Source organism: Macrobrachium rosenbergii, chromosome 20 (genome assembly GCF_040412425.1).
Source record: "Macrobrachium rosenbergii isolate ZJJX-2024 chromosome 20, ASM4041242v1, whole genome shotgun sequence".
Taxonomy (NCBI): Eukaryota; Metazoa; Arthropoda; class Malacostraca; order Decapoda; family Palaemonidae; genus Macrobrachium; species Macrobrachium rosenbergii.
The window spans coordinates 4967501-4991394 of record NC_089760.1 but is presented as its reverse complement, the minus strand read 5'-3'; the positions used below and the strand labels follow the sequence as shown (position 1 = coordinate 4991394).

Here is a 23894-nt window from a genome sequence, read left to right as displayed (position 1 = left end):
AATTTGTTATCGCTTACCTTCATATAATTAGGATTAGAAATTTTAATTACTATAAATCTCCATCAGAGGTTTTTCTTTAAAAGTCCTAGAAAAAGTCCATAAATCTTAAAAGTGAATTGTAAGTAGTCATGATTACATAGGGTGACAATAGATGAAAAAATTTCTTAGTAATTGTAATATGACCTATACAATTACACAGTAATATTTTATTACATTTTTTATTTAGTATAATACTCATGTGATGAATAAAGTGATGTCAACTGTCTTTCACTATATGACTGCAGTAATATGGTCAATAAGTAGTAACTGTATGGTAACTGTTATCGTATAGCCATGTTTCTGTATTAGTTTTGCTCAGAACATTTATAAGTTACGGGTGTTTTTCAATTCTGATTGAGTTTACTTAGAATTTCAGTTATGGAATCAGCTGGTGAATACATTTTGAAATTTCCCAGTATTTCAAGTCCATTGCAATACTACATATGAAAACCATTTTGTAGATTTACTTTATAACGCCAGTAATAAAGTGGTGGGATATTTATGATGGGTGACTATGCCACCCAGTGGTCATTTTGCTTTTCAGTTACGAAGCAGAACCAGAATCATACATGTCAATATACATCATAAAGGAACAGTTATTCCTTTCACCTTTCATTTAGATGTACCTTTCACATCTTGGTCAACCTCTCTGTCACAGTGTAACATAACATCTCACTTGGAATCACATTAGCTCCTTGTTCTTTTCCACTCTTCAGATTCCCAGTTGCAATTCTCACATCGTCGTCTGGTCCATGATACCCCAGCATCATTAGTCTTTCTATCACGCCAAAATATAAAAAGATTTGTCTCTCCATCTCCATTACCATCTGATATTGCAAGATTCATTCGTTCATTGACCTATCTCTGTATTTTCTTCCCTAAAAAATACATTCTTCCCTCAAAGTATTTGCTCAGGATTATTTCTAAATTTTCGCAGTACATTACACTTTCTTTATCCACTTTACTCTTGACTTCTTTATATTGCTTCATACTACCACATGATCTTTTACAGTTCAACTGTCATTTAAAAATCATTTTCTCCTCACTGGCATTTCATCTACCTGGCAGTTCTATATTTTCACCTTTCTATAACCACCATTGATGTCATTTTCCATCAATCTTCCCTTTATATTTTATCTGATCATGAAAATCGAAAAAATCTCAAATGACCAAAGTTTATTATCTAAGATGCTAAACAATGACTGAGTCTTTTGGATCCAATGGGGACTGGTATAAGATGTTTACAGTTCAGTCATTTGTCTCCTCTTACCTGGCCCAATATATAAAGAAATCTCAAAGCCACCCTTGGATCCAATGGGGACTGGAAGATGTTGTAAGTTTTTGGAGGCCCATAAAAGAAGACGCAGCTGGAATCCTCGTCCGTGAAATCGGTGCAATCTCCTTCGTGCGCATCACAACGTTTCTCAATAGGTATGCATTGTCCACTGTTGCAAGAAAACTCCTCAGGCTCACAGGTAGAGAGACTGAGATTAACCTTTGCCCCTACTGCTTTCTTTAACCACTCTTGCCGACCGATTATGAGACCATTTTCAGGCGTGAGCTCAAACTTGACCTCCTTATCTTCGTTCTGGATCTGAAAAACCTGGTTATTCCAGGAACCTTTCATCCCCTTTGTCGATTCTAAGGAGATCTGACTGAGGTCATTGTCTTGCAGAATAGCGAACAGGTTGTCATCTGTTACATCGTCGCCGTTCAGTTTAAGGAAAAGTCCTTTGGGTATTACGCATTTCAATTTAGAAACACGCTTACGGCAGCCCCATAAGAACAAACTAATGGTAGCGGTTTCAGTGTACATTGCAGGACACAAGTTGTCAAATTCTTTACGACTCCTGTTATTAGTTATCAAAACCCACCAATCTTCCTTAACATTATGCTCAAGCAAATAATCTGCAATTATCACTCTGTGTTCCCCATTCTCTAAGACTGGCAGAGTTCCCCCATAACCAACACATCCATCGAATGACTGCAGGAAATTCAGCTGTTCTTCAAACGTGAGAATGGAGTAATTGTGTTTTGGTTTCATTAGGTCCGAGTACGGAAAGGAAGATATGAGATCTGCGTCATCATCAGAAGTGACTTTACTAATGATGACGTCAAATGATTGCAAGGTTCCGTCGGGCTCTTGTCCTAAACGAATAGACTGCGCTTGCTCCAAAGTCAGTGCTCCCTGGAAGAGCGTTACACCAGCCAAGTAACCGCAGTAAGCACTTCCACTGTAATTGTACCCGATGGTCACATATTTAAGCAAAGGAGAGTACGATATATCACTAAAAGTTGTACAAGCGAGAGAATCGACAGGCTGTCCATCGTGATACATCTCGAGTTCTGAGTTCTTAACAGAAACGCAAAAGTGAGACCACGATTGCAACTCTGGTATTGTATTAAAAGGAGAATACATTCCCGACAACACCGCCACCAGGTGACCTTCATCCACTGAAAATTGAATAAAAAAGAACATAAAGTAAAGTATAATCGGTCTGGAAACAAGTATAAAAATTGAAAATGAGCAGAAAATTATAGCTGCAGATTACTAAAGGCCTAATAAAAGAAGAATGCACTTGACAGTTTTTTTTTCAGGACTAGTGACCTGTATAATTTAGCCTATGAAAAACTACAAGGTACTGGTCTCTTCAGATGCACGGCCGAGTGTCACAGGATTAGGCGGACACACTCTTATTTTAATGTATTCTTATCTTATATTGAATAGCCAGGACGAAATGAGGAAATGGCAGGCATTCAGACATGCAACCGAAACCATAAGATTTTCGACGCCCTTTCATAACTGCTTTAACTTGAATATTATAGCAACAGACATTTGTTCAAATTTAATTTATGAAACTACTAATCAATGTTAAAGCAATTAAACTGATAGCGCATAACTATTCGTCATTTTTTAATTATTATTCCTCATCTATGAAGTATGCAAGGTATTTGTAAGTGTTGCCAAAAATAGATATACGACCACGTGAATTTACTTTATATTCTCATGCTGATTTCTGACAAAATAAAAACTCTCTCAAGGAAATGCAGAGGCGTAGCAAGAGGAAGGCGTTGGGAGCGGCGAGTCAATCTGGTGTGAGATCATCTTATTCGTCCTCACCAACTCCAACCAAAGTTCAGTTAAAAGACTGTTAACGACAAATTTAATGTGCTGCGCGCCTGCAGGTGGTTGGACTGCCAGTGACGTTATTTTCCAAATTTACTTCTATATTACAGCGACAATCCCGAGTTTTCTATTTATCTGTGAGTTACTATGCTGGCTCTAATGACTGCTTGGTGACTCTGTTACTTTTCGAGTATCTAGAAAAATCCGAAATCAGTATTTATAGACTGCGATAACCTTAGTTCGAGCTCGGCATGTCTCCATGTTGCAAGTCTGAAAACAACAATAATGACCATATTTTGGTGTGCTTGGAGCCATTCATAATTTGCTTTGCTCATTCAACACTCCCAAGGGATTACCTGCAGCTGCGGCAGCAGTTTCAGATTTCTACTAAGCGTGAATCAGGAACGACGGAATGCTGGAGAGGAGGCAGTAAAAGCCTTACACGAAAAACTGGATGAATTATTGGACTGTTAGAGCAACTAAGTGACAATGGTAGCACGAATGGTACTTTGCAGCGCATACATACAGTACATTTGATTTTCCTGTATTTTTACATTTTTGGAAAATCTTTTATTATTTATATTCCATGTGCAGAAACGTCTTCAGGATACAAAAACTGATTTTAGACAGGCAGTTTCTGATCTTGATTCTTTGTAAGAGAAATTAATAGAACATGAAGAGTCTGCAAGTAGTACTGATGTTGGTAAGAATCCATACGAATGACCAGTGCAGTTGCGGCGCTTACTGGGCTGACTGCTGAACAGGACATCTGTCGTTTCATGAAGTGTTATGGATATCCTCGAGATTTTCTCGTTTGGAAGACTAAGAGTCGTAGTCTGGATTTCTACATGATGCGGAAAATAGTGTTTCTGAAGATTTCCCTGATATAAAATTTCAAGAAAAATGGTTCTGACGAAGTAAAAAGCTATCCAGGTGATACTGATAGATAAGAGCTGTACAGGAAATGTTGATAAGTAAAAAAAGAACACAGATTTTCTTCAGCCTGGCTTAGGATACAACAGATACAGTAGTGACAGCATTAATGTGTGGCAGACCAGTGGAGGAGGGGAGGGTTTCAAAGGAATTGATGAGAGGAATAATCATTGTTCCATTGAGTAAGGGTAAAGATGATAGAGGTGGCATTAAAAATTATAGGGGGCCATAATATTACTTAGTATATCATGAAAGATATACGGTAGTACTTCAGGAAAGTATGACAGTTGACTGGAGAATGAACAGGGGAAGAGTAGGTTTGGACACAGAGGAATGTTTGTCTGTACACCAACTGTTTGTTATGTAACTGCTGCGAAAAAAGCTAGAGAGTAACAGGAAAAGCTGTTTGTGGCATGCATGGACCTACACAATCTTATAACAGATATTTTCTTATTGAGCAATGAAATCTCTATCTTATGACAGGGATTCAATGCGGAGGGTGCTGAGGATGAATGGTAATCGGCGGAGGGTGATTAAAATTATCTATTATGAAAGCAAGGCACGTGCTAGAATATGTTGAAAGAAGAGTGAGGGGTTTAGTGTAAAAGAGTGTATGTAATACAAACAAATTACCTAAAACAATTTCATACACATAGTATACACAATAGATGGGTTGACTTACATTTAAGTCTGTGTTTTTGCGTAAGAAAGAGTATTACTCACGCTGTATGAAGAAGTTATCAAACGAGAGAACGATTATATATTCTGCATAGCAAAATGGTTTCATCCAGAAACAGACGGAGAATGTAGACATAGGGTCATTTTGAACGTCGAAGTGACCCGCGACGCTGTAGTTCTTCCCTCTTCCATCTACGTTAAGGGTCATGCCCTGGACCTGCCTATCCCCGAAAGGCGACGGTTGGGAAAGTTTGCTTCTCCTGGTCTTAATGTCAGCTTCGGCCTCACGCATGATAGTTTCGTCAGCAGTCTGCACCGCGTCTCTTTCCCCATTCCTAATCCAGTCTTTCACCGAGTCCTCATTGATCATCGGGTCCTTCGACAGAAGATTTTTGGACAGTCTAGGGGAACCTGCAGCAATAGAGATGCAGATATTTTCATTTTGAGTAATGAGCTCTGTATTATACTTTGGAAGATAAGGCTTAAAAAAAAAGTGCCAAGGGATTCACGACTGCACGAACACGTCATACCCACACTCATACAAACGCAAGGGTATATTTGAATGAAATGCGAGTATTGCATCCCTTTATTAGGTAACGCGTATACAACACGACAGCAAAACACAAACTAAACAATATATAAATAATGATAAAAGTGAAAGAGTCTTAATAGTAACAAAAGCCAATTTAAAACCAAACAACCTTACAGAGTAAATAACACAACTGGCGTAAACACGCAAATAGAATCCTTGCAATATACAGTACATATATATTATATATAAATAAAGATAAAATCCACGAAGGAAACGGAAACACTGGCGTGCTGCGAGGCCTTTCGACGCTATGTCCTTTACTTAGCAGTCTTGGAGTGCTGCGAGGCCTTTCGACGCTATGTCCTTTACTTAGCAGACTGCTAAGTAAAGGACATAGCGTCGAAAGGCCTCGCAGCACTCCAGTGTTTCCGTTTCCTTCGTGGATTTTATTTTTATTTATATATTCATCACGTTCCATATTTTCGTGATTCAGTTATACATATATTATATATATAAATTTCTCACTCACATCAGGATCAAACTCCAGTCTCTCAATTGAAAGGCCAGGGCGCTACCAATTTAGCCACACAGGTCATTAGCAACCTTAATTTTACATGTCAGATATTAATTTTTGGAATCACGTCCTTTTATAAAAAATCAGTCCCTGTAAGTGTTGAGTTTCCGCTACGCATTTAGACACTCAAATGTAATTATTGCTATTGTCCCCACGACGTGTTGATTTCCACTACACTTTGGATAAGTGAAATTCTGCTGGATAAGCAAACCCATTTATTGTACTAGGCAGTATTTTACTGGAATTTCCCAGTCATATATATATATATATATATATATATATATATATATATATATATATATATATATATATATATATATATATATCCAATTAGGAACTTTACAAACCCATTCGTAGCCTGTACTTATCAATGTGCTTATTGTACTAATTTTATATTTTTTTTATTTTGTGTGTGTTCCACACAGCTCATTCGTGTGCCACTGCTACGCTGCAAATTTTATTAATCAGTCTGTTCTCACTGAACCACATCTCTGCTCCTGTTACCACTGTGACCATGGGCAAGATAAACATTTCTGTGTTTTATACACAGTTTGGTCGTTGAGTCCCCCACAGAGTCAGATTCTGGGTCTTTTCAAAGTATACAACCATGGGTGCCCGGCACTCTAAGTACCGAGGCCACTGACGTCCCCCTTTCAAATCTTGTGCCTGAGTCTGCATTAGAGTTAGTGCCAGAGCACGCTGTCTATCTCCCTTTCAGAGATTCCAGTCCAGCCCCCTCTCGTCTACCAGTCTGGCACCACTACCAGTGTCCGGCCGAGAGCCAGCCCGAGGTTCCGTAGGGTCTCTACTGGATTCCCTTGACCTCAACGGAAGCTCGTCCCCAGGCACGGCCTCGCAACCCATGTCTGAGTTGGTCATTGTCACCTGCGAGCCTCTCGCACCTACTCCCACCTCTTCTGCTTCAACCCAGTCCCCAGTAGACACGCCTCTGGTGGACGAATCCACACAAGAAGTCCTGTTGAAGCTGGACACCAATGTCGCGGCCATACAACAAAGGCTAGCAGAACAGGTTGATGCAGCAGCTGAGACAGTGGCTGACTCAGTGCCTGTTTCACCAGATAACAGTACATCCATTGTCACTCCAGGTCTAAATTCAGAGGGTAGTGGTGTGGCAGGCTCAGACCTGGCACCAGGGTCTTCTCAACCTCCTCTGGAGCCATGTGCCCAGGTTCCAGCCAGGAGACCTAAGCCCAAAGTGCGAAGGAAAGCAAGGAGGAAAAGGAGTAGGGAGTGTAGGTCAGGTAGCCACTAGAGCCATAGCGCTCTCATGGCACTCTATTATATAGCTGTAACAATGCCTCATTTTAAAGAGCAATTGTAGCCCCTAATCCAGAAGGGATGTCTAGGGTTGTCTCCACGTTTAATCAGTATTGTTGTATTGAAAGAATTTATTTTGTATTTCGCTAAGTCTGTTCTTTAGCCCAACAACCTGAAGAGCATGTCCTAGCCATTTTGTTGAAGTCTTTATTACATTGTGTTGCATTTTATTATATTTGTGTACCATGTATTATAGAGTAACGAACGCATGTGTATTTCAATATTTTCATGCTGATAAACTAACATACTTCATATCCATGTACATTGTGACATAGATTAGGTGACTCTTAATTTCAATTATTTTCTGCATGTAAGTAGTTATCATTTTGGTGCTGTGTTAGCTAAGTTCTGTGTGAAATTCAGCTAGGTATTTTGAGTCAATAGCACTGCCAGTTCATTTTATTCCACGGACAGTATCTTTAACTAAACGCAGGCGCCCATTAAATTAGTGTTAGAGACCTTAAGTTAAATTGGCTAGTATGCTCACTCTCCTCAGCGGATAAGTTAGGCGTAAATATAAAACTATTTCCATTTTTGTATTGGATGATGATCCATTAGGAGAAGTACTTAATATAATTGATCTCAGTGGCTCACTAGTTCAGACCTTCATGCCTGAAAGGGAGTGGAATGTCTGCTTAAAGGGGGAGCTTTTATGAATATCCCTGCTGAATCGCTAACTATTAAGCCCTTATGGCAAAAAAATACCAGGCAGTAGGGGAAAGAGGGATACCCAAAGACCTAGTAGTGATAGGGGAGTTTGACCAGTAAGTGTCTCACCTTTTTTCAGGGAGGGGTTATTATGAATCTCAAGGGGGTGGTGGTGGTAGAAAGTTGTTCCCTGTCTTAATCTCAAAATTAAATTTACCACCCACTGAGTTTTTTACTTTTATGCTGGCCAAACCTCTTTTTCTATTCCCAGTTAAATGCCACATCCGTAGCGTAAAGCAATGCCTCCAACAACAACCCAGGCCTCACAAACACAGAAGTCATGCCATCAAGGCAATATGTGTGTGTGTGTGTGTGTGTGTGTTTGTGTAATTGATATACACACACACACACACACACACACATACACACACATATATATATATATATATATATATATATATATATATATATATATATATATATATATCTTATGCTGTGGTTTTCGTGATGCAGTAATCTCCTGTGGTGTTTATGTGTTTATGTGAGTTGTAGTATAACTATGATTTTGTGTTCAGATACGCGTATACCGTAAAAGAGCTAGCGTAAAGTTACGGTGATTAAACGCTGTATGGTTTGAGAGGACGACGTGTGCGTCGAGCTGAGACAGACTGGGAGCCTTGTTCATTGTATAAAGATGCGGTTGTTAGTCCATTTTCAAAAACTGCTGAAGTAATGCATTCCATTGGGACTCGATCAAAACACTGTGGTTAGACCTACCACGTAGATAGACGCCCATACAGAGGAGTCGACACTCAGAGACCAAAAAGCGTTGCTAAAGGGAGATGCGTTCCCCTCTCGCTCTCTCTCTCTCTCTCTCTCTCGCTCGCTCTCGGGATTTTACGAATGTCCTGTATTAACGTAATTGATATTTAGATAGACGATGGTCACTCATATCTTTAACTGTTTAATCCCTTAGTAAATGTGTCTGAGTTATCTGAAGTGTATTTTATTAAGTGTGTGTGTAACAGCGCCTGATTAAAAACACGAAGCATTTGGTACCAAGGTATTGTAATATAATTATTGGGTTTCAGTGCACTGAAAATAATATCTGCAGTGGTTATATGTAAAGATACCTTTTCACTTTTTTAATATTTTTTCGTGCTATATGTTTTATGCTTTATCTTTTGAAGAATTTTTCTTTTATGCATATATGTGATGTATTTGCTATTGCCTTAATTTTTGCTTTACATTTTTGATATTTAATCTTTTGCAGAATATATTTCTGTGTCTTTTGTATCCACATTTTTACATGATTGATTTATTTGCCTTATTTTGTTTAACACTTGGGAATTGAAATCTTGTTAACAATTTAAATTCTTCTTTAGTAATTTTTGATTAATTGATAAATTAATTTCTGATTTAATTTTGACTGATGATTAATTCAGATTTAATCCAATTTTTCAAGTAATAATAAATTTCCTGAGACTGTTAATGTCATGTATAATCTTTGAATTTAGAAATAAATTTTTGTATTTAAAATATTATATCAGAGTTTCATTCATTGACCCACCAGTAATTTTGATTTGAATTAGAGATAGAGTGGTAAGTGAGATGTTTTCCTTCAAGTAATTGAAGTGAGCTCGAACCAGGGAAATGAAATAAATAGAAATATTTGAACTTTTATAATGTTAATGGAGTGATGCCCTTAGATTTTACCTCACACCTGTTTAACGAACTTTATCTGCTTTCTTTCATGATTGATAAGTTTATAAGGGATCACTGTTGCCTTTAGAGAAATCAGTCGTCTTGTATGTGTGATGAGGGTTCAGGTGTCTGGCTTTTGTGAGGTAACTATAATTGTTGAATAAATGGTAAGTTTGGTAATCAAAAATCAAGCACTTAGATACCAGGTTTGATTTAAAGAACAGACACTGGACACTCCGGGGTCACCATATATAAATGGTGCACTAGACTCCGGGACAAGCACTTAGATATCAGGTTTGATTTGAAGAACAGACACTGGACACTTCGTCACAATATATATACATATATAAGCATTAAGCTACAAACGTCCTTTAATATTCAGTTCGCTCTACCTCGGAAATAATATATTTTCATATATGTTACCCAAAAGGAAATTTTTTAGTTGATAATATGCTCGTCGTCTCGTGGGCTCGAACCACGGAAGACAAGAACTCAGGACTACAGTGACGCCTTAAACGACACGGCCATCTTGGATTATTTAAGGGCATTTGGAGCTTAATGCTTGTATATGAATCACGGTGATGTGATAAAATTCACACACACACACACACACACACACACACACACACACACACACACACACACACACACATATATACATATATATATATATATATATATATATATATATATATATATATATATATATATATATATAAAATTCACACATGGGGCTATCATGGAATTTTTGTGTGTCCAGATGTACTTCAGTTCATGCATTGTGAAGATTTAGGAACAGCTTGTCTTACTTCTCTATTTGACCCAAGATTTAAATTTCCAATGAAGATATTGCCCTTCAAATTTCAGTTTTTCTACTTTTAAAAGAGGTTATTTATTTTCCCTTACTGGAATATCATAGATTTGACAGTTTTGGGGATTATTGTATCTTCGTAAGGAGCCTAATGAAATATTTTTCAACTGGTTCATTTTCATTATTGGGTAATGTGGTTGTTGCTTGTAAGCTGTTCAATGTGTCATGTTTCGTGATTTTAAGATAAATCTCAGATTAATTTTTGGTTTTCGTTTTTTAATTGTCTAATAGTCCCTTCCGCTGCTGGAGGTTCATTTCTTTTAACCGGTAGCTTTCAATTCTTAATGATTATTTGTGGTCTTCACTTTCCAGTATTATGAACCATGACTCATTCTTGTTTCCAAACAAAGATTAAAAATGGGTCCGTTATGTATATTTGCTCAGTGACAAGAAACGGGGGAGGAGACTGTTATGCATACCTCCTAAGTAAACATAAGAAACCTTACTTGACTAAGCAGTTACGTACATTTATATGTTACTCTTGCTACAATGTCGGCTTTCCAGTAAACACATCGAAAAAGATCGCTTCTCATTATCCACATACATCTAGGATAAATCGGCAACACTCTAAGCAACAACACATCTCTTTACCATTTCAGGTAAATATTACTACAGTACTATCAGTGACATTAACTTGAAAATGCCATCAACCTAATAGTGTCATAGTTGGGTCCTGCCTGAATTTAGTTTTTTCTTTTGGTTCCGTTATGTCAAAAGGCTTTAATGTTATGGCTACTTATTTCTCACCTGAAGGTTGAAGATTGAGGATTCATTTTCGTATTACGAAAAATATAAAATTAACTTAGGGTGGTTCCCCTCCCCTCCCCCAGTGGGCTCTGGAAGGGGAGGAGCAATATTACTACCTTTTAAAGGGCAGCTACCCTGTGAGACCCAAAAATTTCCTTCAGTGCCGTAAGGGTCGTCACTCCGCCAAGATGGGACCCAGCTTGGCTAGTCAGGTACTTTAGCTGTATCGGTGGAGAAGCATGCCGTCCACCTCCAACTTTCATCAAAGTTTCAAGAACAGATTTTTCCATAATCTAAATCATTTTGGAGTCTTCACTATAAACTTGGTTTGGCAAAATGAAGAGAAACTACATTATTACTAAGAGAGCGAGAAGGAAAGGGCTGATTATAATTTGCTAGGTCAGTAGCGGAGGTTCAAGGCTTCCGGGGCTTTGATGTCTTGGACAGACATCGCTTCTCAGCTGCCATCCTCTGAACCCCAATGGGTCAAGGTTCTGAGGGGCTTATCCCGCACAAGGCATCACAATATGCTTTTTCTGACGACAGGATGTTTTACTTGACTGCAGGAAAATTTAGCATCCGGTAATTAGGCGCATGCTGAGAAAAAGGCCTTTATATGTTTGGCTTGTCCAGCTGGTTTTTATAATTATGGATGATCATTATACTGTTAACTTAAGGTTAGCTTCCAAAAATTATTTGTAGACGAGATGACGAGAACTTTTTGTTGTAATTTACACAATAAAAGTTTTTGCACTGGACAGAGATGCAAAGAATCTCCTTACGATTATTTTACTTGCTTCGGAGAAAAGTCTGTAATTACATTTATTTAATTTTCTCTTCAATCACTCTAACAACAAATTATATTTTTGACGAAGAGTTCTTCCGAAGTGCGTGTCAAAATGGACAAAGTTGTAATATTCAAGCGCCAATGTACCGGAAAAATTGGTTAAAAAAACGTATTCATATAGGTAAAGATAACAATTTTTGTTGTATTTAATAAAGTATATTAGTCTCCAACGAAATATTTTGCATTCATAAAGTCCTAAACATATCTATAAAAAAATATCTGTGCAAAAGCATACTGTGGTTTGATATGTGTATGTTTGGCCACCGAATGCTAATGTTTCCCTTCAACTCGTCGAAGGAAGCATGCATGTGCTTGCTGGTACGGTATGTTTTTTTTTCTTATAATCCCTCTAGATTAATACCTCACCTCTCTTAAGTGGATGCTGGTTCATCTTCTCTGTGATTCCTTCTGCAACAAAGGTTAAAGTGACATTTTCATATTCAAGGACGCTAGTACTAGGGATATTTGTAATAGTTTGCCAAGAAATTGTTTTCTATAACACCAGTTTTCTAACGTTTTCTACAGTTCCCATTATCACCTATACTACAGAATTTAAAACATACTACGGAAAGAAGGCACGTTTGTAGTGACGGCCAAATCTTTTTTGCAGAAGAAAACGTTTGTTCGTTTTAATGAATCACCCTTGTGCTGGTAGGGGCCATTGCTGTAGGACATCTATTAAAAAAAATATAACGGTAGAACACCTGCTAATATAACTTTTTTTCTCTCTCTCTAACCCAGAAACGGAAATGTATCGAAAAGCGCTGGTTTCTACTGGATGACGCAGACCAGCGTCGTCATCCCACAGAAATACACATTTTCGCGACAGTTCTATTTCTCAGTCATCGTTTTAAATGAAATCAAACGAGATATTAGATACGTTACGTTTTCTCATCAAACGGCACTTGGTCCGTCGATATACAAGGAAAAACACTCACCGTCAATTTGATAACTTACCTCAATCTGTTCGAATAAGTGTGGTCTGCGATACGTGGGATCTAGTTCCCGCTGGCTCAGACACAGAATTTTGGAACACAGAGGTCTTTCTATTAGAACCACCCTTTTCTGCCATTAGAGAACACAGTTCAGCACAGGACCATCCTTTGACTGACCTGGATTTTCGGGTACTGTTTTTTAGTTCAAATAGACTGGACCTTTTAATTTCAGAGTCGCTGACTATTAAAAAGATGAAGCCGGAATTGAACAACAACTCGTCTGGTATTCAACTAGCTATCGTGTAATTTCATAGTAGGTACTCAATTAGGTCGTTAAATATTTTACTTTGTGAGTGGTAGTTTGTTTACATTTCACCTTATTTTTATTTTCATATTTTTATGTTTGTGTTTTTAATTTTTCGTTATTTTACGTCTCACCCTTTTAGTTTGGATTTACGTGTTCATTTTATATATTTGGTTAGTACTTTTGCTGAAGATTTCTTATGACAATTCATTTTATTGTAATTTTATTGATTCTCATCCTTGTCGGTTTTTTCAGCCTGATGATGAGGTTTTATACCTCGAAAGCTCGTGTAATAAAGAATGTTCTTCCTGGTCTTGGCAATATTATTTATCATTAAGCTAAGATTTCCAAGCAGCCGCCCAATTACAGAGACTAATATATATATATATATATATATATATATATATATATATATATATATATATATATATATATATATATATATACATATACTCTCCGAATACATATCAGTGGTGACGGCTTCAGGAGATGCTACCTGTAAGTTTCCACCGAATGTTTTAGGATCTGTTAGACAGAGAAGTGATAACTTACCTTGTCCATACACTCCTGAGAAGACGGACAACAGGAAGGGGAGTAGAAAAAGCTCCCTTACTGGACGACCCAAACAATGCATGACTTAGTCAGGCTACGTACGAGGGCCAACTGACATACTTCGTCCATGGCGTCTTGGTAAATAGATCCTTCCGGTTTATGGTGTTTGAATTAGCCCCTGTTTGGATTTGTCAAGGAAACAAAGATATATCCGTGATAAACATTCGATGATCAATAATGTGGTCATCAAGTGAATGCGGTCAGTCTTTGTAGAAGACATCGAAACACGTATACTGTACAGACGCAGGCACACATATACATGTGTGTGTGAATGTGTGTGCGCGCCCGCGCGTGCATATGAATTCTATCACGGAAGTAAAACGTGGTGTAATCAATGACTGGGTCATGGCCACCAGCACATATTCTTGCTTTATGCATATACGTTATAAGAAATATATATATATATATATATATATATATATATATATATATATATATATATATATATATATATATTAAAACAATAACTACTTACACCTTTTTTGTCCGTAGAGTTATTACAAATTTCACGTGTAGAGTTTCAGGTGACAAGAGTTGGTGTGAACTGAATGAAACATACCTTTCCTTAAGGTTGACTGGACTCTTAAAAGTTATGTGACGGTATTATATATAAATTTCTTGTTTTACGCGTGCTTTTATGAATTCCACGATGAATATGTCTATTTTTCAGACGTTCTTTTCTTAATCTGAGCCCCACCAAATCATTTAATAAAAAAGGCACTCATTTAATTAATTCTGTCTACGAGATAAAGGGTTCACGGATACTGTTGACATGCAAAAACAGTATTTTCGCGACAATGGTTGAAATAGAGGTCTAGAGGACGTAACACTGAAGATATTGACCGTTGATTAAAGGAAGCAGCACCTAGGTTTCTGGTTGCAAAACGAGAGATTTCGCCATGCGATGTCACTTAAGAATAGTGAAAAGGCGAGTTATAACTACAGTGTAAATCTTGTAGGTGATGCACGGTACGAGACTGTCTATTTGGCAGTCTTTCCCTAGTCCCCATTTTCTTTTTTAAATATGATGTGAGAAATCAAAGGCCACTGACGATATGTATGATGAAGCGCGGTTTTAAAAGTGTTTACCTACTTACTATATTCGTTGTTTTTTTGGTTATTGTGGATGCTGGTATTGAATAAGTCACTTCATTTTCATGATCTATCAGGAACTTAGCTTGCTTTACTATCTGCTATCTTTATGCGTGGAATGGTTTACCGCTGTTCGATAGTGTCATGCTTTTACAGCAACGTTCCTTTCCAATGGGGAATTATCATCATTTTCTTTAAAATGTTCAAATATTAACCACGGTAGTGGTTTATAGTATTGATTTCCTGTTTGGAAGACGTTATTTTTTTCATGAATGATTCTCTTCATTACCATTCATAATTTTCTTGCTTCTGTGACGGTGCTTCTATGAAGCGTCATTTTCCTCTTCAGTAAGTGTCTCAAGTTCATTAGATCTTATCAGAAACTAGTGATCATGTATGAACAGAATTTTCATACACCTAAAGCTTTTCGAAGTCACAGAGCTGAACGCGTCCATTATTAATTGACGAAATCACTTTTTCGGAAGGTATTAGTCGCTTTAGAAGAAGAGTGACAAGAAAGGATGGAATTATTGAAAACTATGCAATAACTCACAGAACATGCTACCTACATTCTTTGCTCTGTAAAGTACAACGTCAGCAATAATGACCTTCCACTTAGAAAAAGCGTTCAGTGAACGCCCTCCAGTGATCTATAACCAGCGTATTGTGGTCACTCCCTTCTGAGAGGGATACGAGGCTCGTTTGTCTTGTTATAGACAAGAACAGTTTCAATTTCTCTTTCTGACACCGAGACACGCCCTGAGTTATAACAAAGATGTCAGTGTCACTAAACGAAAGTCTTCGAAATCAATTTGGATTTTTGGAAACTCGATTTTCTATCATAACATAGGAAAAAGTAAGGACCTAGAAAATGAAGATACTTCCCTTTTTTCTGTCGGTAATTCCTTAAAATCAATTGTTTTTCTTCACGTAAAATCATCAAAGCTGAAATCAAGTCGGTCAAGGTTATGTAACAACGTTCAATTTCAGGTGCGTTTAATGAAAACTCCTCGTAATTTCCGAACACCGGGAAGGACATTGCAAAGATCAATGCATAAATGGGCTGAGGAACAAACGCAGAAGCATTAGAATAATTCAAGGTAGTGGCATATTTTTGCTTATCACAAAGCTAATTGAATATCAAATTCATATTGACACGCTTGTGAGTGATATTACCCGATTTTCCATTTAACTGTTTTTGAAGGCACTTTGGAGGTACTTTCGTCATGGATTATGATCATAGCTGTGTGTTAACCCTGCTGTATGATGACCTCACATGCGGAATATAAACATCGAGACTAATTAAAGCAATTTCAGTCATATTTTGCGCACAGAAAGCCTATAGTCCAAACTCTCATTGAAATAAAGATTTCGTGTTCCGCTTAAATCACACTCGTAAGGGTCATGATGATCTTTATCTGATTAAGGACCAAAATTCAGTTTTATGGAACTTTTAGAAGAAAAACATAAGAACGCACTAAAGAAGGAAAGCCTCTGCCACTGTACTTAACATAGTTACCAAATGCACTGCATCGTCAATATGTTCTTCCATGAGTACCAAGACGCAATGAGAACTGCTACTAAATGAGACTGCGTCATTTTCCTCCTTTTACGAAACACGAAGTTGTCGATTTCTTGAAGTACACAACAGTGACAATAACGAAGCAACGAAAATAAGCAGACTGCTGGTCCAGGCTCCATCCTTACTTACATCATTCATTCCATTACTTCGACTTAAGCTGACCACGCGCTCTTCTACTGTGTTCTCGGTTAATATTATACTGATGTCCCGTTAAAGAGGACCCTCGAGAAATCATCATGGGCATTTCGACAACAAAGAAGAGTTGCACTACTGTTTTTAGTAATAAAAACCTTGATGATGGACTTCCACTGCCTACAATCTACAAATAAATTTTAACCATCAGAGCTGGAGAGGCCCAGTATGATTTATTTTCTTCTATAATTCTTTGATACCTCAAATTACTAACCTCCTTTTGTGCCGCTTGCTGATAATCCATGAACATTTCATATGGTTAAGGTCTGACTGAGTTTGGCCTCCATTACCCACAATGAAAAAAAATGTATCAATCCTATCGAGGGACAAGTGCATTAATTTGAACTCTCTTGACAGTAATACAGGTATTAGCAGCCTCACTGACTTCAAGATTGCACACTGCCTCATCACTCCATGCCATCTGTACAATAGTTAATTTTCCAAAAGGAATTAAAATCACACCATATTTCAATTCACGTACAGTATTCTTAGTAACATAAATGCTCACCCTTAGTGTAGGGCTTTTTCTTCACCTTCTATTGCATCCATGAACTACAGCCAAACCCAGACATTTATAGTAAAGTTAAAAGAATCCTTCTGGGAGAAATTCGATTTCCAGACTTAGGATTGAAAGGTTTAAAACAAAATATCTTTAATTTCCACATCTGAAAGATTTTGGCAAACACATCTTGGGCTGCAAAAAGTCAAACACCCTGTAATGTACAAAGTCCTTCTCTAAACTAATTTATAGGTATAAGGTGTATCCTTCGGCTACCCTTGGCTTCTTAAAATGTTAGATTCTGTGCACCATGCATAAACTTCGACTTGGAATAGGCAAGGAATTGAAACACCAGTGGTTAATCTAACGGTGCACAGAATCTAACATTTTAAGAAACTAGGGGTAGCCGAGGGATGCACCTTATACCTATAAATACCTATAAATACCCTATACCTATAAATTGCCAGTCCCGTACATTTGTAACCTCTTCAGATACTATGATCACTCTAAATCCCAATTGCCATATGGATGTAGAGTGAAACGGTTGTTGAATACCGTAGTTTGAATCTCTATAGACAAGGTGTGTTGCTTTTTAGAATGCCAGTAACCCCTCCCTATAAAATTCCAGAGGTCTGCTTTTGTAACTACTTCACTAGTATCAAGAGTAACGTGGCAGAAAAGCTTTGCTTTGTTTCTATACAACATATATAACAGCATTGTGGTACTGGTTTTATTCAAGTACGAATGATGTTTCATACAGGTACTAATGACTTTAAATTTAAAAGCTGGTGACAGATTTGGTGTAAATGGGCGCACCTTTAACAGAAAGAATGCACTTCCTCCTGTGTCAACTGTCTTTACGGTGGAGTTACATAACATTCTGGCTGCTTCTGAAAAAAAAAAAAAAAATTACTAATGACGGAAGGTAATTTTACCAAGTTTTGCATGCAATGAGCGTTTTGCCATCTTATAATCAATATATTAGTTTTGAAATTTTAAAGTGGTTTTATCTTATCAAAGGCGCAGGTTCCATCACATGAAGATGTTCCTGGAAATGAGGAGCAGACGGATTAACAAAAGATGCTGTAGATGAATTAATCCTAAGGAGACAGGCATTTTTATGTACAGACTTCATGCCAGACATCAAAAGGTCTCTGTGATATTTGGCAGCAACACTGGATCTCCTTGGATCAAAATAAGATGAAAATTTATCAAATGCTTTATCTTCTTGGAAGTACGCCAGTATACCCCGGAGGTGGGAGACTGCTCTACTGACTCAGTTTTGGTTAACACACGAATATTTAATGGTTGGCAGGAACCAACCATACTGAAACGACTAGTTCATTCCCCTTAGTGTTAAGCATTTGCTAGTTGAGTTCCTCAGTCTTAGAGATCTTAGGGATTCGTTCCTTTCTGAGGCATGTGACGAGTCTATCAGGTATACCCTGACCAAATTCTCGGGAGGATAATACATGTGATACCAGTGGTTTTTAAAGAAAATTTTAAATCATTATAATTATTATTTATTTATTTCATTGTATCATCGTTTGATTCCTCAAAGTTTTAGCTAAATTTTTCATTTTGCAATGAAAATCCAGAAAATATCCAATTATTCATTCATTACCATTCCAGTATACAAGAATTACTCTATAAAAGCTTGAAGATCATCCTTATTTCCCTCAATTATGGTTACTCTGTTAACCAGAAAACAATTCAATCCTAAAATGAGAGAGATCCTAGTTCTCAACTCCAGGAACAAGAAAAATCATATATTATTTTTATTTGTTTTTGGGTTTGTCAACACTCAGTCATTTCCCAATGCATCTAAGGTCACTATTCCATTGGTTATCTTCAGGTTTTTCTGTTAAAAAGTTAGTTAGACTTCACTGTGTGAGGCACTGGCATCCTATCCAGATGGGCAGTAATTTTGTCTCTGGTAATAACAATGCCTTATCCCAATTTTTTTTGTACTATTTCATTCTATCAGTTTTGCACATATCCTCCGTTTGTCTCATGTTTACAGCACTGATCAATCCTTCTCCCATCCAGGCCTTACAGTACTTTTATATGCTCTGCTCTGAGACCCTGCCTCCAAAGATCTTACTCCTCCAGTGAGATTGACAGACGGATTACCAATTGCTGTTTATTCAAATCATTGATGGACTTTGTTTCTCCACACTGCAAAGCCATAACATAATTATCTAGAACTGCTGAAATCACCAGCATCTACCACATCTCCATTAAGTAACTATTCATTAACTTGCTAAGGTGTATTTGAAATAGTATCACTTTAGATATAGGGAGTCAAGCCATAGGAATCCCAAAGTCTGATACAGAATCAAGAGCAGAGGAGCAACTGCTCTTATTATTCACCTTTGTTCTCATATTTATGTAATATAGTCTAAATCTTTAACGAAAATGTGACATTTTCACCCTTGTCTATAACCATATTTCTTGTCTGGGCAGAGACCTTTCACAAATGATTGGCCCCCCGACAGGAAAAAGTATCTTCCTATGTCTTGAAGAACCATTAGGAATGAATATGCTGTCTTTCCCCATACTCCCAGGACGATGGAGCTCTCCCCCTTTTCCCCAAAATAAGTCTTGTGGTGCCTGAGCAACTGGTTCCCTATCCTTCCATCATGGGATCCATGACATACCAGGGACTGATGATTCATATAATTTTCTCCATCTCCTCCAAAGCCAATGTCTTGGGTTTGTACTCCAAATCCAACCAGGTTCAGATTCAGACTTCCTAGAGACTCTCTCTTGCCCTCTGGTCTTTCGATTTCTCTATCAAATACATTTACTATCAGTTTTTTCTCCTACCACATTCAGCCTAATCCACATAGTTCTTGGACAGGCACATTTGTAATCTTACAGCCATTTCACAGTCGTCCTGGCTGTACAAGAGTTACCCCTTCTCTAGTTCTGCATCTCTCAACGACCAAAAACTCAACCATTCTGTCATTCCCTGTGATGTATACCCTGCCCCACTAACTGTCATCTCATCCCTCTTTCTCTCCTTAAATAAACTACTTATGCATTTCTTCTCATATTTATCACATCCCACCATGTTCAAAACCCCAAGACTTAATATACTTCTTGGTAATACTGCGGAATAATTGCACACGTTCTGCTATGTATGATATTATGATGTTTGGGGGGCTGGGGGCGGAGGCCTAGGGGACAAAGCCCCTCTCGTCCAAGTCCTAGTTTATAGTTAGGTTATGATATATTTATGTTCAAATGTGTCTCTGATCTGGTTTTAAGCTAGCAAGGACCAGTGGAAATTGTGTGCATAACTCTTCTGCACTTTTACTTTTTCATCCTAAGATTTTTTTGCAACAAGAAGGGATATGGGATGCAGCTCTACTGTATGTTCAAGACTGTTACTTCATGCAGAACTGTTAGAGTGTTGTTACCATATTAATTTTCTAGGATTGTACAAGAATGAAGAAAAGACAAAGACACTGCCCTCAGGAAAGGATGCTCTTTCACTATGTTGAAGTTATTTCTAGCACCATATGGTTTGCACCTTTTCACCTTTGCCTTTTGGATGGGAGGGTAAATGATGAAGACAAATGAAAGAAAAAAGTTAGAAGTTGCTGAGGTGAATTGTTTGCATAGCAGTTCTTTGTGAATAAGAAGGGTTGACGAGGTAACATAAACATAACCCATAGTAAGGGAAACTGAAAAGATTCTTTTTTACACTTTTATAGCTCCGGGAACAAATATAGTAACGGACAACAATCATTTTTAGGGGCAGCAATAACCTTCACATTAAACATGATTGACTACAATGCCGCTCTTGAATCAGTTGCCTGACTTCACATAAACATTGGGCCAAGGGTCATTTCGTTAAAACCGACAGTTTTTATAGGCAAAATTATTCTTTCATTTTTAGATAGATAGAGTATAGAATTTAGGCCAAAGGCCAAGCGCTGGAACCTATGAGGTCATTCAGCGCTGAAAGGGAAATAAAGAGTAGGGAAGGTTTAAAAGTGTAACATGAGGAAAACCTCTCAATTGCACCATGAATCAATTGATAGGGGAGGGTGGAAAGTAAAATGAAAGATGGAGAATAGTAACGGAGGTACAAAAAAAGGAATGAAAGTGGTTGCAGCTGGGGGCCGAAGGGACTCTGCGAAGAACTTAAGTAATGCCTACAGTGCACCGCATGAGGTGCACTGACGGTACTAACCCCCCCACGGAGATTTTGTCTTTTTTTTTTTTCTTGGAAGTAAATACTTTCTACTTGGTGGTTAGACCACAGATACGACATGGAAATTCCACCCACGCCTACAGTATAATAATAACAATTACCTCAGTCAATTCTGGTTAATCTCATACAACAAACGCAAATGAGTCAAAGACGGGAACTGGAAAGGCGGAAAAAGGTTAACGACAAATGGGTATCGAGAGAGAGAGAGAGAGAGAGAGAGAGAGAGAGAGAGAGAGAGAGAGAGAGAGAGAGAGAGTACATCGACCCAAGACTGCCAGCAACAGGCAGTCGGAGTGAGGCACCGTGTGCGTTTATGTGTGTGGTTGCGCGTGTAAGTAAATGAAAGTGTGTGTGTGTGTGTGTGCGTGCGTACGCCCGTGGAGAAAGAAGTGGGGAGGGGGGGGAGGTCAGGGTATCTGTGAAACTGGCTCCTAGGGGAGGAGGGGAGCGAATTAGCAACAGGCTTATTGAAGGGGAGGATTAGGATGTGCAGAGTAATAACAGAAGAGGAAAAACTTGGAGAAATGGAAAAATTAAATGGTCAGGATGAAAAATTATTAAAAAAAACTGAATCGGGAGAATAGAGTAACTAAAATGGATTTCAAGAAGCAGAGAGAGAGAGAGAGAGAGAGAGAGAGAGAGAGAGAGAGAGAGAGAGAGAGAGAGAGAGAGAGAGATAACAGATATAGGGCGTGTCTAAGACTGGTATCGAGTCAAAGAAAGGGGCCGATCTTTGTGGGCGTGCCGTAAGTGATTTTCAGGTATGATTGACTGTTGCAAGACGCGGGCGGGAGCATTCGTAGTACGAGAAATATTTTGATTGGCGCAATTCCAAGAAATCTCCGTATGCTTGAATGCCAATGGCTGGGAGGATCTGTGAATGGGCGGGGCAAGACAAGGCGTTAGGTGAACTGTGCCATGGCTTAGGAAGGAGTCTGTGGGAGGGGTTCGGTCCAGTAGGCGTGGCCTGGCGGCAGGGCAGGCGTGTCGAAGGTGGGGCAGGCGAGGGTCGGTCAGTGGCACAGGAGGTGAGTGTGGCAGTAGTGGCTGACCCTCTGCGACGCTGTGGATGGGACAGTGCGACTCCAGCTTTTCCCTGCTGATCGCGCTGTGGAACGTGGTGACCCCACTGTTGGTGTGGGTCTCCTGTTGGCGCTCTTCCGCTGCTGCTGCTGCCCACAACCACCTCACGCCCACACCACCCGCGCCTTAACCCGATCCCCACACCACCCACGGCTGCCCAGGAGGTCACCCATCCCCTCAGACCACTGGATCTTCTCCATTTCTAAAAAACTTCGTCTAAAGCTCCAAGTTTCTCTTCTCTTCAGGTCCTCTGCCTCTTCTTACACTGAGGGGTTGGAAGCCCCACTTCGGAAAACCTCACCAGGGGAACCTCGAGTGCGGCAGAGGAACCCAAAGGGTGGCTCGTGGGTGGTGTGGGTGCGGTGTGGGCCTCGGCTGGTGAGGATGGGCGAGCGGCGAGTGTTGAAGGCGTCCGTCATCACCAGCCAATGGGGAAGTCTGAAGAACGCCCTTGGCCTCCACATCAGAGTAGCTGCTGCCTTTTCAAGCCCTTAGGTGAGTCTCGTCCTTTCACTCTTGTGCACGAAGCTCTTCCCCGAAAAGTTTCAGGCGGGTAACGCATCTGCCGGAATCTTAAGACTCCCGACATCCTCGAGGTACTTTCTCTCTGATAAGAGAAATGACCTTCTGGTGTTATTTCTACAGAAGCAGTACTGTTTAGGCCACTTAACAATATCCCTTCGTCAGGCTACTTCATTCCGTCAGTCATTTATAAGCCTGCAGAGTACGTCATCAGGGAGGTTTTGAACCTCCTGAGTTGTTAACAATATTAACATTCAGTATTTTTTATTCTTGGAAGAAGACGTTACATGCCGTTTCCGCTGTCTAAATAATTCACAACACATTTTTGCGTACCACTAAGTACGTGTTTTAGACACACGCTGGGCCACAGTTCTTCATACTTTATAATAATTTTTTCAATGTATATCATATACATAATAATGAAAATGTATACATATACACACACACACACACACAACACACACACACACACACACACACACATATATATATATATATATATATATATATATATATATATATATATATATATATACAAGCGCACATACACACATATATATATATATAGCTACCAAATATTTATTTTCTTTTTATCTTTTCCAGCTAATCTGACAGAAATAATTCTATGAGCAGGCACTCACAGTCATACATACATATATACATAGAGGTACATACATACATACGGAATACTTTTGTATTATTATGTATCTACGTATATGTATCCAAGTTCAATGTTTAAAAAGACAGAAGGCTAATGTTTATGTATTAGACGTGCTGCAAAATGTGCCATAACTTGCGCTCAAATGTCTT

The 23894-nt window shown here is 38.6% G+C and overlaps 2 protein-coding genes across 3 annotated transcripts in view; one reads left to right on the top strand and one right to left on the bottom strand.

Annotated features, from left to right (window-relative positions):
- Positions 1–23894, bottom strand: part of LOC136849005 (uncharacterized) — a 189808-nt gene that overhangs the window by 11222 nt on the left and 154692 nt on the right. For both annotated transcript variants that reach the window (XR_010856193.1, XM_067121832.1), the window contains exons 2-3: positions 4823–5188; positions 1310–2493 (exon numbers count right to left, since the gene is read on the bottom strand). The gene's annotated coding sequence lies outside the window, so the exon portion shown is untranslated. The remainder of the gene's footprint in view (positions 1–1309; positions 2494–4822; positions 5189–23894) is intronic.
- Positions 22485–23894, top strand: part of DAT (Sodium-dependent dopamine transporter) — a 173933-nt gene continuing 172523 nt past the window's right edge. The window contains exon 1 of the mRNA XM_067121831.1: positions 22485–23057. The gene's annotated coding sequence lies outside the window, so the exon portion shown is untranslated. The remainder of the gene's footprint in view (positions 23058–23894) is intronic.